This window comes from Aegilops tauschii, chromosome 1 (assembly GCF_002575655.3).
Source record: "Aegilops tauschii subsp. strangulata cultivar AL8/78 chromosome 1, Aet v6.0, whole genome shotgun sequence".
In the NCBI taxonomy this organism is placed as follows: domain Eukaryota; kingdom Viridiplantae; phylum Streptophyta; class Magnoliopsida; order Poales; family Poaceae; genus Aegilops; species Aegilops tauschii.
Window position 1 is genome coordinate 27681726 of NC_053035.3, and position 17406 is coordinate 27699131.

The following is a 17406-nucleotide window of genomic DNA, read 5'->3' on the forward strand; positions in this document are numbered from 1 at the left end:
GGGAGATACAACTTACAGTCAAGCCTACTGTTTTACCCCAGAACTTCACGGCAAGAACAGGGATCCTTGGTTGGAGTACCAGTCACATCTAGTGCATCGAAGGAGGGGAGTGCTACGGCCCATCGATGGCTGGACGTGCAGGGGTGTCTCAGAGGAAATTTGAGTCCACAAATGCAGACCTTATTTCTCTTGGTTGCATTTGCTACTGACATGTAGTTCCATTATCTGCAGAAGTAGCTGATTTAGTCTAACCATACCGTCACACATTGTAACCACATCTACATGTTCTTTAGTCACGAGCCAGACTCAAGGGAATTAGTTAGCCATGATAGACTTGCACTTTCGTGCCTCCCCTTTATACAGTATATATTGTCGAATATATGAGCAAGTTACTACGAGATTTAATCCGAATAAACACAAAATAAATCATGAAGGCTAAAGCAGAGATTAAACTAATAATGTGGATTAGCATAGTAGATGAACAGATCGAATCTAGGACACAGACTAGATACATGAATTCTACCACAATCTCGAACAGGAAGGACAGAAACACATAAGGTGCAACGGGAGCAGCACTGTTGGCGTTGAGGTTGTCGCCCATGTCGTTGAGGAAGAGGTTGCCAAGGTCGGGGAAGAAGTCGTCGTCGGTGAAGTCGTTGCTGCCACCAGTTGCGCGAGTGTGCTCCCCAAAAACCTGATCGCCCCTCTCCGCGATCCAAAATAATCAGAAACGGTTCAGTAATTAACGCATCCGTTAATTATTAATTAATGATTCATTAATTTTTCCCGAGCAACAAAAATATAAACAACATGCATAGCTCATTTCCGCAACCTGCTTCGGGGCGAGGCGAGCGAGGAGGAGCGCGCGTGTATGTCCCCTGTTCTCATGCTCATACAAGTGGTAGAAGAACTCACCTTATAAAGAGGTGCAAGTCTCTCTCAACTTCAGGGTGGGAGTAAACTTTAGTCTCACTCACACCACTCACATGTGTGCATGAATGAGCCAAGAGAATTTCAGAATTTTAGTTGGGCTTTGGGCCAAAGGCCTACTAGCAAATTCCAGCATATATGTACTGACATGAATCAAATACAGAAGTGTGTTGCATCGTATCCATGTCTCTTACGCTATCAACTGTTGAATCACGTCCATTTGTTTCAGTGTTCGTCACAAACATCTGAAATCGGGTGCTCCTAGTCAATTCAAACATGTTCAAATGTGGTTTTATGTTACTTCATCCTCGATCTAAAGCCCAAAGGTTGGGGTTAATTGTGGTATATTTCCTCTTACTATTTTGCATGCACAACCTCAACCTTCTTTCTCCCAATCGCATTCGCTATGTGGACTGTAGTGCTACTATCAACTGGAGCATCATGCCTATTGTTTCACTATTTGTTGCGAGATTTTGAAATCAGATGCTCGTTGTCAGTATTCAATCATTAATGATCTTTCATTTATTTAAATCCATAAGGTTTATGTCAAATGTGTTCTTTGCATGGACAAACTCCTTTCTTTCGATCAATTCACCATGGACTAATAGTTAGTACTCCCTCCGTTCACTATTATAAGATCTTCTAACTTCAAAAAAAGGATGTACATAGTCGCATTTTAGTGTGGTTGTTAACTTATTTCGGTCTATGTAGTCCAAATTGAAATATCCATAACATTTAATAATGGTGAACGGAGGGAGTATCAACTGTCAACCAATGTATTACACCCATTTGCTTCCACATCTGAAATTGGATGCTCCTTGTCTATACATACATGTTCAAATGTCATTTTGTGTTACTTCTTTGCTCTTGATCCAAAGGTGTTGTGCTTTAATGTGTTTGTTCATATGCTCATGTTGGAAAGAATAAGTGTGTTATTATGAAAATTTACGGAGGGGGGGGGGGGTCCACACTACAGATTTATTTCACCTCTTTCATTCCCCTTTTATCAAAATGGATTCGGATCTATTGTGAAAGTTCAGAATAAGTACAAAGCATCCCCAACATAATAAAAGTTGATCACGAAATGACCACTACTGCCACCAGTATGAGCCTCCGATGCGTCACTGTCGCCACTCCCCTACCGGAGCCAGCCTGACCTTTGTCCCTGATAGCCGGCAAATTGTCGTGCACATGTCCCTAAGGACCAGTGCACTTGGAGCCACAGTTGTCGTTGTTGAACCCTTAAATCGATTCAAAGAGCCTGACACCATACGTCGCCGCCGCGAACGCGAGGTGAGATAATCTAACTTCTCTACCCAGAGAAGACAACAGGATTCTATGCCGGACCTCTGTCAAATCCGTTTTGATGGACGAACTTGAGCAGGATCGAAGCCCAAAAGCCCAACTCAAAGGTGAGACGTTGCCATCCACATGAACGTTGTCCCTGTGAGAAAATAACCTAACCTATACTACTAGCCAGCCATGGCACCTGGATTCCCCTCCCCACCACTAGCCGCCGAAGCGGCAGGCAAATGGGAGGAGAATCCACAGGCTGGTCGACGGAAATGGAAGGGATTAGATTTGTAGCCGCCACCACCGCTTGAGTGAATCACAGGAAAAGACGCCTTGCAGCTGCCAGTAAGAACTGTTTTTCTTCCGTTTTCCTTTCTCCATAGTTTTGAAATATGTCAAACTGTATCTTCAATTGTGTCATACTAACAACTATGAATGGTGATAATATTGAATCATGAAAATTTTAAACACATGGGACAAATATACCAAACAACTATATTTTTAATAGAGAAAACACCTGAAAGGTTCATATCAAGGAAAGGGCTGCAAAGAATGAGAGTAAAAAACACCAGAAAATAATAAAGAAATAACCAACAAACACCTGGCAACTCCAATCGCTTGATTGATTTTGAGGACCGCAAATGGGCCACGTCCCAAGCTTGCTGACGCTCAAATTTGGTGCCACCACTCTCGAGTCTGGAAGAGTATATAGACGGCCACACCGAGGCAACTAACTGGCAAGGCAAACAACACAAAGTTGCATCGTCGTCCTCAACCATATCTGATAACACGTCTTCGTCGAATAGTGTAATGCCATTGGCCTGGGGGCATGACACAAGAGAGGTAAATCGTGGGGAAGTTTACATGATGTAAAATATATCATTTATATTACTAGTCTCCCTCGACGATCAACATAAAAGTTTACAGATTTCAAGATCAATTATGAAATCACACATTATAGCCGCCATAAAACTTTGAGCATTATTACTTAATTGAGACAGGTTTAGATTTGAATGAAAATAAAATAGCCGGCAGCAACCTTGCAAAACGTTCTGCACAATTCATACATCCGCCCAACCGACCCTTCACACTTTTCTTAACGACATTTCATTGTATTTAAAAAATGGATGATCTGATATTTCATTTTAATTTCAAGAATATAAGTATTTATCAAATGAAAATTTAGTAATACATTTTCAACATTGCAACTTTAGTCCTATTTTACCAAAGTTTAACACAAATTTTGTACAACCCTTTCATTGCAGCACTGATATAAACTCTAGTATCTTCCAACCAATTTGCTTCCTCCAGTCTGTCACGTGTCACTTGTTCAGCCTGCAATCAGGTTCACTTTTCCATTTTTTTTTGCTTTAGTTCACATACATGATGACATGATAGGCTCTAGAAAGATTTAGTATTCTAGCTGGCTAGTGATTCGTTTTTCTAGTCGGATTCCTCTGCTAGTGATTCTACAGTGTGCTGTTAATTGTACCAATTACTTGAATGCTGCAGAATGGAGGTTTTGCTATATACTAGCTACTAGCCTACTAGCTAGAACATATTTTGCAGCTGCAGCCACATATATTGATCCCTCTTACCTCCTCTTTTCACTGGGAGGTAAGAGCAACTCTAACAGACCCCGCATTTTGCCGACCCATAAAATGTGTTTGCAGGTCGCACGGGGGCGATTATGCAGGCCGAAAATTGCGGTGGCAGACTAGAAACCGCAAACGGATCCCTAAATTTCAAAAAAAGTTGTTTTGCGCGAGAAATTTAAACAACAGCTCGCCGGAGCTCGCTCGCATACATGTTTCTTCTTCGAAAATAAGTTCATACACGCCACATACATACATAGAGGTTAGATATGCTAGACAGGGCCTACGCTACCGCATCACTGCAACAAAATTGAGCTCACCGGAGATCCTGCGGTAGCTGCCCACCGGCGGCGATCAGTCGGAGTCCGAGGAGTCGGAGCCGAGGTCGACGAAGAGCTTCGCCTGCTCCTCCTTCATCACGCGCAGGTCGGCCTCCTTCAATGCCGGCGCCTGCGATGCCGTGAGGCCCGAATCGAGGAAGAGCTGCTCGTACTCGAGCTCGCTCCGGATGCGCTCTTCCATCTCCTGCAGCTCCCTCGCCGACCGCTCGAGGACGACGCGCTCGAGGAGCTCCTCCTGCCCCGGTGGGAGGTAGTCCTCCGGTCCGATGACGCCTCGGCGCGGCGGCGCATCGGGCACGGCCTCCTCCAGCTCCCTCTTCACCGGAACGAGTCGCGAGCTCGATGCGCCCGCGGATGAGCTCCCCGCGGACCAGTGGCCGGATGAGCTCCCCGCGGACCAGTTGCCGGAGGAGGCACGGTGGCGCCGGGCGCGCTCGAGCTCGAACTCGTCGAGCTCGCGCCGGTCGAATGCCGGCGGCGGCCGGGCACCCTGGTTGAGCCACCGACGCGCCCCCCGCTTGCGCGCGGCGTCAGATCTGGCGCGGCGGCGGCGCTCCGCCTCATCCCCGAGTCGGCCATGGTGGTTCAAGGCTCGCCGGCGGCGAGAAATCGAGCGGCGCGGTGGGGAATTGGAGGGGAACGCGGCAGCGGGAGGATAGGGTTTTGACCCGCATCTTTCCCGCAAACCGGCAGTTATAGTGGCTCGGGGGTTGCGTTTGCGGGCTGCGGCAAAAAATTTTACGGGCCGGACACCGATGTGGGCTTTGGTTTGGCCAGAAAAATGGGCCGAGCCCGTATAATCACCGGAATTATGCGGGTTTGCGCCGGATGCGGGGTCTGCTAGAGTTGCTCTAAGAAGGTAAGAGTTAATCAGCCCCACTACTTAATAAAATCAACAGTTCAAATCTATTAAATACTCTTATCTCTTATGTGAAAAGAGGATGTAAGAGGGACCATGTTAAAATTGCTCCCTCAAGAGTGCGTAACAGAAAAAAAGTTCCATTTAATTGACAGGTATGCCCACAATCAAACAACCTACTGGGATTCAAAAGATATAGTAGGATATTACATCGTCCTTGGTTGTACATTGAGAAAATGTGGTCATTTAGGAAGTTGGGAAAGTAGAAATACTTAACTCTAGCAAGAAAAATTAAGAAACAAGGTAAAATAGGTAACCTTGCTGATGAGAGTGAAATCAATGATAACTCTTAACCACTATCAACTGGTGTATGCCTATTAGTTTTACTATTTGCTGCAAACATACCAAATCAGATGCTTGTAGTCAGTATTTATTCATCTAAATCCCAAAGATTGATGTCAAATGTGTTTTCTTTTTACATGGAGAAACTCCTTCCTTTTGATCAATTCACCATGGACTAATAATTATTATCAACTATCGACAGAAGTATTACACGCGTTTGTTGTGACATCTGAGATTCGGTGCACCCAACCGACCCCACCGACATTTATTAATAACATTTCATTTTTTCTCTAATTGGATGACCTGATATTCATTTTAATTTTTCAAGAATATAAGTATTTATCAAATGAAAATTTGGTTGCACATTTTCGACATTGCAACTTTAGTCCTATCTTATCTCAGGTTTAACACAAATTCTGTACAACTCTTGGATGATGAACTTCGTAGTACCTAATAAAAGGTTCTGTGAGAGCATCATGTAGAAACAATGATAGAAACTCATACCTAGTAACCACACGACCCTCAAGTCACTCCTAGCGCGGATTGAGGCAGGAAACCTAGCCGCCGCAACTACCTCCCACTGCTCCTCTTTGTCTCGCCGCCGCCTGAGGGCGAAGCCCGGGTCTGCCCGAGGAAGGCGGCAGAGGGGAACTTCCACGCCGACACAACCTAGTTGTGCGACAATGTATCCGACGGCGCGACGACTTCTCCAGGCAGTAGATCATGGTGATACGACAGCGCCCAGTCGGAACCGCAAAGGACACAACAGCTTACCCTGTTGAGATCTCTTGAGGGGAGTCGGCTAGGACACGCCGCTCACCTCGGATGCGTGTGGGTCTGGCCTCTATGTTGCGCGGATACTTCAGAAAGCGCGCGTATCCAGCCGGATACTGCCCCAATACAGCCCGATACGTATCCTGTAAGTATGCCTCGAATTTTTTATTAAAAAAAGGGAAATAATGTTGATACTCCTACAATACTTATGCGATAGTTTTTGGATACCTGAAACCCCTTGTTCGACATGAAATCCCATTAATACGCTAGTAGAAAAGAGGGCTTTGGTTCAGGCCGGGTCAGCCCATTAGTCCCGGTTCAGTCCAGAACCGGGACCAATGGGGGCACTGGTCCCGGTTCGTGAGGCCAGGGGCCTGCCGGGCCTCGTGGGGGCATTGGTCCCGGTTCGTCTGGCCCCTTTGGTCCCGGTTGGTGGGACGAACCGGGACCAATGGGCCTCGCTCCTGGCCCACCACCATTGGTCCCGGTTGGTGGCTTGAACCGGGACCACAGGCCGCCCTTTAGTCCCGGTTCATGCCACGAACCGGGACCAATGAGGTGCCTATATATACGCCTCGCCCGCGAGCAGAGCATTCCCGTGCTCTGTTTTTCTCTGGCCGGCGAGGGGAGGGCTTTGTGGTGCTCTAGCTCACCTCCTATGCACATGAGGTGTTCGATGAAATGCCCGAGCCACACTAGTTAAGCTTTCTCCTCTCGAAGCTCGACCTCAAAGCTCCATTTTCCTCGAGATTTGTCTAGGTTTAGCGGCCCGTCACGTCCCATTCCCGTCTTCACCGCCGTCGATCGCCTGCACCGATCTCGTCGCCAGCACCACCGTGGTGAGCCTCTTGTTCTTATCTTCTTTCTGAAAGAAAAAAATTCTTACTTTAGATAGATACTTGTCTAATTTTCTTACTATTTTATTGCTTGTTATTATATAGTGCGATGGTTTTGGTATCCGCCCCCGTCGGCCCTCCTCCTGTCTATGATTCGGATGTGGTATATATTATCTTTATAACTATTGGTTCAGTTATTGTTTTTGAAAATTATGCCGACCAATGTGACATAGATTTTATTTATCTAGGAGGTATGTGAACCAGAAATTCCAATCGACCCTATTGTCGAGAGGTTAAATTTAGTTGAAGAAGAAAACAATTTCTTGAAGGAAAAAATAAAAAATTAAGGAGGAGAAGATGATATTGGAGTTGCATGTTGCGGATGTCGTCGATGATCACAAGATCAAGATGGATGCAATGCACTTGAAGATTAGAAAGATTAGAAAATATGCCATTCATACGGAGGCTTGGTATCATTATGCCGTTGGATCAATTGTTACCTTGGTTGCGATTATGATCGCATTTGTTTTTGCATTGAATTTTTTTACATAGTTTCAATGTATGGTTTAATTAATTAGATGCTCTGGAGAGCTATATGTTGTTAGATGAGTACTATGTATGTACTTTGGTTTTAATGTGATGATGAACTTCAATGAATTTGGTCACTTAATTATCTATTCATGATGTTCTGTAATGGTTTTTGACACAATTATATATAATGCACGCAGATGAACCGGCAATGGATGTACGTGTTGGAAATATGCCCTAGAGGCAATAATAAAATGGTTATTATTATATTTCCTTGTTCATGATAATTGTCTATTGTTCATGCTATAATTGTATTAACTGGAAACCGTAATACATCTGTGAATACATAGACCACAACATGTCCCTATTAAGCCTCTAGTTGATTAGCTCGTTGATCAATAGATGGTTATGGTTTCTTGACCATGGACATTGGATGTCATTGATAACGGGATCACATCATTAGGAGAATGATGTGATGGACAAGACCCAATCCTAAGCATAGCACAAGATCATGTAGTTCGTTTGCTAAGAGCTTTTCTAATGTCAAGTACCATTTTCTTAGAGCATGAGATTGTGCAACTCCCGGATACCGTAGGAATGCTTTGGGTGTACCAAACGTCACAACGTAACTGGGTGGCTATAAAGGTGCACTACAGGTATCTCTGAAAGTGTCTGTTGGGTTGGCATGAATCGAGACTGGGATTTGTCACTTAGTATGACGGAGAGGTATATCTGGGCCCACTCGGTAATGCATCATCATAATGAGCTCAATGTGACTAAGGAGTTAGCCACGGGATCATGCGTTACGGAACGAGTAAAGAGACTTGCCGGTAACGAGATTGAACGAGGTATTGGGATACCGACGATCGAATCATGGGCAAGTAACATACCGATTGACAAAGGGAATTGAATACGGGATTGATTGAATCCTCGACATCGTGGTTCATCCGATGAGATCATCGAGGAGCATGTGGGAGCCAACATGGGTATCCAGATCCCGCTGTTGGTTATTGACCGGAGAGTCGTAGGGGTGTGCGCCTTGGCCTATATGGGCCAAGGGCACCAGCCCCAAGAGGCCCATGCGCCAAGAGATAAGGGAAAGGGAGAGTCCTAAAGGGGGAAGGCACCTCCTAGGTGCCTTGGGGAGGATGGACTCCTCCCTGGCCGCACCCTTCCTTGGAGGAAGGGCCAAGGCTGCGCCCCCCCTCTCCCTTGCCCCTATATATATGTGGGGAAGGGGAGGGCAGCAATACCCGAAGCCCTGGCGCCTCCCTCTTCCTCCCGTGACACATCTCCCTCCTCCCGCAGCGCTTGGCGCAGCCCTGTTGGAATCCCGCTACTTCCACCACCACGCCGTCGTGCTGCTGGATCTCCATCAACCTCTCCTCCCCCCTTGCTGGATCAAGAAGGAGGAGACGTCGCTGCTCCGTACGTGTGTTGAACGCGAAGGTGCCGTCCGTTCGGCGCTAAGATCATCGGTGATTTGGATCACGACGAGTACGACTCCATCAACCCCGTTCTCTTGAACGCTTCCGCTCGCGATCTTCAAGGGTATGAAGATGCACTCCCCTCTCTCTCGTTGCTAGTTAATCCATAGATTGATCTTGGTGATGCGTAGAAAATTTTGAATTTCTGCTACGTTCCCCAACAGTGGCATCATGAGCTAAGTCTATGCGTAGATTCTATGCACGAGTAGAACACAAAGTAGTTGTGGGCGATGATTTGTTCAATTTGCTTACCTTACTAGTCTTATCTTGATTCGGCGGCATTGTGGGATGAAGCGGCCCGGACCGACCTTACACGTACTCTTACGTGAGACAGGTTCCACCGACTGACATGCACTTGATGCATAAGGTGGCTAGCGGTTGTCTGTCTCTCCCACTTTAGTTGGATCGGATTCGATGAAAAGGGTCCTTATGAAGGGTAAATAGCAATTGGCATATCACCGTTGTGGCTTTTGCGTAGGTAAGAAACGTTCTTGCTAGAAACCCATAGCAGCCACGTAAAACATGCAACAACAATTAGAGGACGTCTAACTTGTTTTTGCAGGGTATGCTATGTGATGTGATATGGCCAAAAGGATGTGATGAATGATATATGTGATGTATGAGATTGATCATGTTCTTGTAATAGGAATCACGACTTGCATGTCGATGAGTATGACAACCGGCAGGAGCCATAGGAGTTGTCTTAATTTATTGTATGACCTGCGTGTCAATGAAAAACGCCATGTAATTACTTTACTTTATTGCTAACCGTTAGCCATAGTAGTAGAAGTAATAGTTGGCGAGACAACTTCATGAAGACACGATGATGGAGATCATGGTGTCATGCCAGTGACGAAGGTGATCATGCCGCGCCTCGAAGATGGAGATCAAAAGGCGCAAGATGATATTGGCCATATCATGTCACTTTATGATTTGCATGTGATGTTTGTCATGTTTACATCTTATTTGCTTAGAACGACGGTAGCATAAATAAGATGATCCCTCACTAAAATTTCAAGAGATGTGTTCCCCCTAACTGTGCACCGTTGCGAAGGTTCGTTGTTTCGAAGCACCATGTGATGATCGGGTGTGATAGATTCTAACGTTCGCATACAACGGGTGTTGACGAGCCTAGCATGTACAGACATGGCCTCGGAACACAAGCAAAACACTTAGGTTGACTTGACGAGCCTAGCATGTACAGACATGGCCTCGGAACACAAGAGACCGAAAGGTCGAACATGAGTCGTATAGTAGATACGATCAACATGGAGATGTTCACCGATGATGACTAGTCCGTCTCACGTGATGATCGGACACGGCCTAGTCGATTCGGATCATGTATCACTTAGATGACTAGAGGGATGTCTATCTAAGTGGGAGTTCATTAAATAATCAGATGAACTTAATTGTCATGAACATAGTCAAAAGGTCTTTGCAAATTATGTCATAGCTTACGCTTTAGTTCTACTGTATTTAGATATGTTCCTAGAGAAAATTTAGTTGAGAGTTGACAATAGCAATTATGCGGACTGGGTCTGTAAACTGAGGATTGTCCTCATTGCTGCGCAGAAGGATTATGTCCTTAATGCACCGCTCAGCGTGCTGAACCTCGAGCTTCGGTTGTGGATGTTGCAAACATCTGACATACACGTTTTGATGACTACGTGATAGTTCAGTGCGTAATGCTAACGGTTTAAAATTGTGGCACCAAAGACGTTTTGAAACGTCGCAGAACATATGAGATGTTCCAAAGACTGAAATTGGGATTTCAGACTGGTGCCCACGTCAAGAGGTATGAGACCTCTGACAAGTTTCTTAAGCCTGCAAACTAAGGGAGAAAAGCTCAATCGTTGAGCATGTGCTCAGATTGTCTGAGTACTACAATCGCTTGAATCGAGTGGGAGTTAATCTTCCAGAGGAGATAGTGATGGTTCTCCATAGTCACTGCCACCAAGCTATTAGAGCTTCGTGATGAACTATAACATATCAGGGATAGACATGATGAACCTTGAGCAACTCGCGATGTTTAACACCGCGAAAGTAGAAATCAAGTAGGAGCATCAATTGTTGATGGTTAGTAAAACCACTAGTTTCAATAAGGGCAAGGGAAAGAAGGGATACTTCAAGAAACGACAAATCAGTTGCTACTCTAGTGAAGAAACCCAAGGTTGAACCCAAACCCGAGACTAAGTGCTTCTGTAATAAGGGGAACGGTCACTGAAGCAGAACTACCCTAGATACTTGGTAGATGAGAAGGCAGGCAAGGTCGACATAAGTATATTGGATATACATTATATTAATGTGTACTTTACTAGTACTCCTAGTAGCACCAGGGTATTAGATACCGGTTCGGTTGCTAAGTGTTGGTAACTCGAAATAAAAGGCTACGGAATAAACGGAGACTAGCTAAAGGTGAGATGACGATATGTGTTGGAAGTGTTTCCAAGGTTGATGTGATCAAGCATCGCATGCTCCCTCTACCATCGAGATTGGTGTTAAACCTAAATAATTGTTATTTGGTGTTTACGTTGAGCATAGACATGATTGGATTATGATGTTCATTTAAGAAGAATAATGGTTACTCTTTTTATTTGAATAATACCTTCAATGGTCTTGCACCTAAAATAAATGGTTTATTGAATCTCGATCGTAGTGATACACATGTTCATGCCAAAAGATATAAGATAGTAATGATAGTACCACATACTTGTGGCACTGCTATTTGAATCATAATGGTATAAAACGCATGAAGAAGCTCCATGTTGACGGATCTTTGGACTCACTCGTTTTTGAAAAGATTGACACATGCGAACCATGTCTATTGGTAGATATGCATGAAGAAACTCCATACAGATGGATCGTTTGGACTCACTTGATTTTGAATCACTTGAGACATGCAAATCATACCGCATGGGCAAGATGACTGAAAGGCCTCGTTTTCAGTAAGATGGAACAAGAGAGCAACTTGTTGGAAGTAATACATTTTGATGTGTGCAGTCCAATGAGTGCTGAGGCACGCAGTGGATATCGTTATGTTCTTACTTCACAGATGATTTGAGTATATTTACTTGATGAAACACAAGTCTGAATTATTGAAAGGTTCAAGTAATTTCAGAGTGAAGTTGAAGATCGTCGTGACAAGAGGATAAAATGTCTATGATATGATCATAGAGATGAATATGTGAGTTACGAGTTTGGCACACAATTAAGACATTGTGGAAATTGTTTCACAACTAATACCGCCTGGAACACTATAGTGTGATGGTGTGTCCGAACATCATAACTGCACCCTATTGGATATGGTGCATACCATGATGTCTCTTTTCGAATTACACTATCGTTTATGGGTTAGGCATTAGAGACAACCGCATTCACTTTAAATAGGGCACCACGCAATTCCATTGAGACGACGCCATATGAACTATGGTTTAGAGAAACCTAAGCTGTCGTTTCTTAAAAGTTTGGGGCTGCGACGCTTATGAGAAAAAGTTTCAGGCTGATAAGCTCGAACCCAAAACAGATAAATGCATCTTCATAGAATACCCAAAACAGTTGGGTATACCTCCTATTTCAGATCTGGAAGCAAAAGTGATTGTTTCTAGAAACGGGTCCTTTCTCGAGGAAAAGTTTCTCTCGAAAGAATTGAGTGGTAGGATGGTGGAGACTTGATGAGGTTATTGAACCATGACTTCAACTAGTGTGTAGCAGGGCACAGGAAGTTGTTCCTGTGGCACCTACACCAATTGAAGTGGAAGCTTATGATAGTGATCATGAAACTTCGGATCAAGTCACTACCAAACCTCGTAGGACGACAAGGATGCGTACTACTTCAGAGTGATACGTAATCCTGTCTTGGAAGTCATGTTTCTAGACAACAATGAACCTACGAGCTATGGAGAAGCGATGGTGGGCCCGGATTCCGACGAATGGCTTGAGGCCATAAAACCGAGAGGATCCATGTATGAAAACAAAGTATAGACTTTGGAAGAACTACTTGATGGTCGTAAGGCTGTTGGGTGCAGATGGATTTTAAAAGGGAAGACAGACAATGGTGGTAAGTATCACCATTTAGAAAGCTCGACTTGTCGTTAAGATGTTTTCCGACAAGTTCAAGGAGTTGACTACGATGAGATTTTCTCACTCGTAGCGATGCTAAGAGTCTGTTGGAACTATAATAGCAGTTACTGCATTATTTATGAAATCTTGCAGATACGATGTCAAAACATTGTTTCCTCGACGATTTTCTTGAGGAAAGGTTGTATGTGATACAACCAGATGGTTTTGTCAATCCTGAAAGATGCTAACAAGTATGCAAAGCTCCAGCAATCCTTCTAAGGACTGGAGTAAGCATCTCGGAGTTGGAATGTACGCTTTGATGAGATGATCAAAGATTTTGGGTTTTTACAAAGTTTATGAGAAACTTGTATTTCCAAAGAAGTGAGTGGGAGCACTATAGAATTTCTGATGAGTATATGTTGTTGACATATTGTTGATCAGAAATGATGCAGAATTTCTGGAAAGCATACAGGGTTATTTGAAAAGTGTTTTTCAATGGAAAACCTGGATTAAGCTACTTGAACATTGAGCATCAAGATCTATAAGGATATATCAAAACGCTTAATAGTACTTACAAATGAATACATACCGTGACAAGATTTTGAAGGAGTTCAAAATAGATCAGCAAAGAAGGAGTTCTTGGCTGTGTTACAAGGTGTCAGTATTGAGTAAGACTCAAGACCTGGCCACGGCAGAAGAGAGAGCAAGGACGAAGATCGTCCCCTATGCTTTAGACGTAGGCTCTACAGTATGCTATGCCGTGTACCGCACCTGAAGTGTGCCTTGCCATGAATTAGTCAAGGGGTACAAGAGTGATCCAGGAATGGATCACATGACAGCGGTCGAACTTATCCTTAGTAACTAGTGGACTAAGGAATTTTCTCAATTATGGAGGTGGTAAAAGAGTTCGTCGTAAAGAGTTACGTCGATGCAAACTTTGACACTAATCCAGATGACTCTGACTAGTAAACTGGAATCGTATAGTAGAGCAGTTATTTGGAATAGCTCCAAGTAGCGCGTGGTAGCTGCATCTACAAGATGACATAGAGATTTGTAAAGCACACACGGATCTGAAAGGTTCAGACCCGTTGACTAATAACCTCTCTCACAAGCGAGATATGAACAAACCCTATGGGTGTTGGATTCATTACAATCACATAGTGATGTGAACTAGATTATTGACTCTAGTGCAAGTGGGAGACTGTTGGAAATATGCCCTAGAGGCAATAATAAAATGGTTATTATTATATTTCCTCGTTCATGATAATTGTCTATTGTTCATGCTATAATTGTATTAACTGGAAACCGTAATACATGTGTGAATACATAGACCACAACATGTCCCTAGTAAGCCTCTAGTTGACTAGCTCGTTGATCAATAGATGGTTATGGTTTCCTGACCATGGACATTGGATGTCATTAATAACGGGATCACATCATTAGGAGAATGATGTGATGGACAAGACCCAATCCTAAGCATAGCACAAGATCGTGTAGTTCGTTTGCTAAGAGCTTTTCTAATGTCAAGTATCATTTCCTTAGACCATGAGATTGTGCAATTACCGGATACTGTAGGAATGCTTTGGGCGTACCAAACGTCACAACGTAACTGGGTGGCTATAAAGGTGCACTACATGTATCTCCGAAAGTGTCTGTTGGGTTGGCACGAATCGAGACTGGGATTTGTCACTCCGTATGACGGAGAGGTATCTCTGGGCCCACTCGGTAATGCATCATCATAATGAGCTCAATGTGACTAAGGAGTTAGCCATGGGATCATGCATTACGGAACGAGTAAAGAGACTTGCCGGTAACGACATTGAACGAGGTATTGGGATACCGACGATCGAATCTCGGGCAAGTAACATACCGATTGACAAAGGGAATTGAATACGGGATTGATTGAATCCTCGACATCGTGGTTCATCCGATGAGATCATCGAGGAGCATGTGGGAGCCAACATGGGTATCCATATCCCGCTGTTGGTTATTGACCGGAGAGTCGTCTCGGTCATGTCTGCGTGTCTCCCGAACCCGTAGGGTCTACACACTTAAGGTTCGGTGACACTAGGGTTGTAGAGATATTAGTATGCGGTAACCCGAAAGTTGTTCGGAGTCCCGGATGAGATCCCGGACGTCACGAGGAGTTCCGGAATGGTCCGAAGGTAAAGATTTATATATGGGAAGTCTTGTTTTGGTCGCCGGAAAAGTTTCGCGCATTATCGGTATTGTACCGGGAGTGCCGAAAGGGGTCCGGGGGTCCACATGCCCCGGGGGGCACATGGGCTGTAGGGGTGTGCGCCTTGGCCTATATGGGCCAAGGGAACCAGCCCCAAGAGGCCCATGCGCCCAGAGATAAGGGAAAGGGAGAGTCCTAAAGGGGGAAGGCACCTCCTAGGTGACTTGGGGAGGATGGACTCCTCCCTGGCCGCACCCTTCCTTGGAGGAAGGGCCAAGGCTGCGCCCCCCCTCTCCCTTGCCCCTATATATATGTGGGGAAGGGGAGGGCAGCAATACCCGAAGCCCTGGCGCCTCCCTCTTCCTCCCGTGACACATCTCCCTCCTCCCGCAGCGCTTGGCGAAGCCCTGTTGGAATCCCGCTACTTCCACCACCACGCCGTCGTGCTGCTGGATCTCCATCAACCTCTCCTCCCCCCTTGCTGGATCAAGAAGGAGGAGACGTCGCTGCTCCGTACGTGTGTTGAACGCGGAGGTGCCGTCCGTTCGGTGCTAAGATAATCGGTGATTTGGATCACGACGAGTACGACTCCATCAACCCTGTTCTCTTGAACACTTCCACTCGCGATCTTCAAGGGTATGAAGATGCACTCGCCTCTCTCTCGTTGCTAGTTAATCCATAGATTGATCTTGGTGATGCGTAGAAAATTTTGAATTTCTGCTACGTTCCCCAACAGTACGGTGACAGACATACCTCCGAGTACATTAAGGGCGTGCATGATTTTCTCGAAGTGGCTGAGGCAAACAAGCAGAATTGTTTTATGTGTTGTCCATGCACTAAATGTGGGAATACGAAGTCCTACTCTGACCGGAAAATCCTTCATACCCACCTGCTTTACGAGGGTTTCATGCCACACTATAATGTTTGGACGAGGCACGGAGAAATAGGGGTTATGATGGAAGACGGCAAAGAAGAAGAGGACGATGACAACTATGTGCCCCCTGAATACGGTGATGCTGCAACGGGGGAAGCTGCTGAAGATCAAGAGGAACCAGACGACGTGCCCAATGATGCTGCAACGGGGGAAGCTGCTGAAGATCAAGAGGAACTAGTGCCCGATGATGATGATCTCCGCTGGGTCATTGTCGATGCAAGGACGCAATGCGAAAGTCAAAAGGAGAAGCTGAAATTCGATCGCATGTTAGAGGATCACAAAAAAGGGTTGTACCCCAATTGCGAAGATGGCAACACAAAGCTCGGTACCGTACCCGAATTGCTGCAGTGGAAGGCAGAGAATGCTGTGCCTGACAAAGGATTTGAGAAGCTATTGAAAATATTGAAGAAGAAGCTTCCAAAGGATAACGAATTGCCCGACGGTACATACGCAGCTAAGAAGGTCGTATGCCCTCTAGGATTGGAGGTGCAGAAGATACATGCATGCCCTAATGACTGTATCCTCTACCGCGGTGCGTACAAGGATCTGAATGCATGCCCGGTATGCGGTGCATTGCGGTATAATATCAGATGAGATGACCCTGGTGATGTTGACGGCAAGCCCCCCAGGAAGAGGGTTCCTGCGAAGGTGATGTGGTATGCTCCTATAATACCACGGTTGAACCGTGTGTTCAGAAACGAAGAGCATGCCAAGTTGATGCGATGGCACAATGAGGACCATAAGAAAGACAGGAAGTTGAGAGCACCCGCTGACGGGTCGTAGTGGAGAAAAATCGAGAGAAAGTACTGGGCTGGGTTTGCAGCTGACCCAAGGAACGTATGGTTTGGTTTAAGTGCGGATGGCATTAATCCTTTCGGGGAGCAGAGCAGCAATCACAGCACCTGGCCCCTGACTCTATGTATGTATAACCTTCCTCCTTGGATGTGCATGAAGCGGAAGTTCATTATGATGCCAGTTCTCATCCAAGGCCCTAAGCAACCCGGAAACGATATTGATGTGTACCTAAGGCCATAAGTTGAAGAACTTTTACAGCTGTGGAATGGAAACGGTGTACGTACGTGGGATGAGCACAAATAGGAGGAATTTAACCTGCACGCGTTGCTGTTTGTAACCATCAACGATTGGCCCGCTCTCAGTAACCTTTCAGGACAGACAAACAAGGGATACCACGCATGCACGCACTATTTAGATGACACTGAAAGTATATACCTGGAAAAATGCAGGAAGA